This window comes from Helianthus annuus, chromosome 3 (genome assembly GCF_002127325.2).
Source record: "Helianthus annuus cultivar XRQ/B chromosome 3, HanXRQr2.0-SUNRISE, whole genome shotgun sequence".
Taxonomy (NCBI): domain Eukaryota; kingdom Viridiplantae; phylum Streptophyta; class Magnoliopsida; order Asterales; family Asteraceae; genus Helianthus; species Helianthus annuus.
In genome coordinates, this window is record NC_035435.2 from 156,538,875 (window position 1) to 156,541,364 (window position 2,490).

Here is a 2,490-nt window from a genome sequence, read left to right on the forward strand (position 1 = left end):
AAATATATTAAATATCCATTCACCAAATTTCCAACAATCCCCCACATGAATGGAGATCGTTCAAAACACTTAAAATTTCCAATGTAACCTCGACAGTTGAGTTTTGCATACGATAGGTAGGTGTTACCTTTTGAACCTTCGCTCATGAAATGCACTTAGCCCACTAGCTCTGAGTAGATCTCGATGTCTTTGAACTCGTCTGCTGTTTGTGTAGACTACAATACACTTCACACAAGACTCTCCCTAGTCGGGTCATCTCCTCATAGTCGTGTCCGATAATGGTCGTGGAACACTTTCCTGGTTCTGCGAGAGCTCTAGGAATTGTGCCCTCAATTCCATTCGAAGCGACCCCACTTCTCTCTAACATAGGTGATTCTCCTTAGATCATTAAAAGCATTGTGGTTATCGTGATTTATCCAAATCATTTACCACATATTATGCTTAGCCTCACTCTTTGTCACTGAATATCATAGGAATAGACTAGGACGTATTTAAACACCCTTTTATACTTTGGGGTATGTATAACCATATATACTAGTTTATGCATATCATTTATGCCCCCACAGTGACCACCTTTAGGCATATGAGTTAGTTGTCCTATTGAACTTAGATCTTGGGATCTCCAGTCAACTAAGTTAGGTGTCATTCACATACCCTTTTTCCATGGGCTTCAGTCTCATTCCACAACTTGATCTCTAATAAACCCTCAGGTTGTTGGATCCATAACATTAACAAATAACTTTGCGTATTTGAGATCAATTGTCATGATGTGTTCTTAACTCGTAAGTTAATTTTGCCTATTATCAACTTCTAAGACTATAACCTCAGTGGCCATCTGAATCTGGTTATAATATATGTCTTTGTAAGATACGCTTAACATTTAAGGCAAACACATCTCCATTATGCACTACGACCTTTGTGTCCTCCACATAGTCGTCTGTTTGCAATGTTAGATTGGATTACAAAATCCTTATTGCCAAACTTTTATGATACAAATGCAAGACACTCCCACATTTAAGTGTTATAGGATATCATCCAGATGGGGTAATGAAAACCATTTCTACATACCCTTATAGGGTTGTTTCTAAATGGATCCTCCCCACATTTCTTGCCATTTGATCAACATTTATGTAACTTCACTTATAACGACATTTATACACATATGATTGAACAAGATCAACCTAATTGTATCAGTGAATTCGACTCATATTGCATTAGCTTACATAAGCTTCCGAGCTGACCAAAGCAACACATGCCATTGTCATAAGTTTGTCACCAACTTAGAATAATTCTATTTAACATCTAGAATAAGCTTAGACAATGAGTTCTCCTAATTAGCTTTTCGAACAAACTCTTCAAAAGTTACATGTCTTTTCCTTATAATGAATGAAAAATTCTCCCTTAATTTTGTCTGTACACAAATTCTTTTTGTGTTCATACACATTTGAATGTTTAGAGTTAATTAGTCCCCGTTAAGACTCGTAATTAACCAAGTACTAGTCTAGCATGCTTTAGACTACAATACTTTAGTATGTGAACAGAAGATGCATCATTCTGATTCTTCACAGCCATAAGGATATCATAATATCACTTTGCAACATTCATCCCTTGTTAAGACAAAATAATGAGACTTAATCATAATCCTAAAACATCAATATTTAGGAAGGTCTCACAAATTTCATCATTCATTTAAGGAACATAACTTGTTTACCTTTGATCTCCAACAATCTACCATTGACTCATAAGTACTTAAACATAAGTCTTAATCAAAGTCACTTGGTGAACACATTCATCACCAACAAGATGAATGTTTCTCGTCTCCAATCATTATTATGTGTGAGATAGAGTCAACTAGATCGACACTCAACAACATGGCATTCATAATTTTGCCATAAGTGATTTGAACACATCTATTGTTATTCATTAGGAGATATGTATATTTAGGATTCTCAAATGAAGGTAAAATCTCCATATAGATCTAACAATAATCAAGTGGTAGACACATCTACTTATAAACCTCGCAAGAATTATTAAAGGTATACAATAACATATAGTACTTTTACTTTCATATGTTAGAATTCACACTTGTGAATTTTCCAATGACTTCTAATGAAGTATGTTGACATGAATGTCGTTAGTGTATTTCATCTCAATACACTCCCTATGTTCTTTCATTACTCACTCATGATGTGGTTATACATTTGATGTTTCGCCTTTTACTTTTAGTCAATGTAACAACTCTCAAGTTGTTTATGTCCAAATATTTTATGTACTATCCATTTAAAACCATATTCTTTTAAGCAATGTATAACCGACATTATAATTATATTTCACAAAAATAAATTATACGTCACAACCATTAGCGATTTAGTTCTTAGTAAAAAATTGAATGTGTTATCTGAAGATATTGAACACAAAACAATAAAATACATTGGAAACTAAATCATAAGTGCCAATCACTTTTGAAATTTAAACGGAAGCATAGACAAT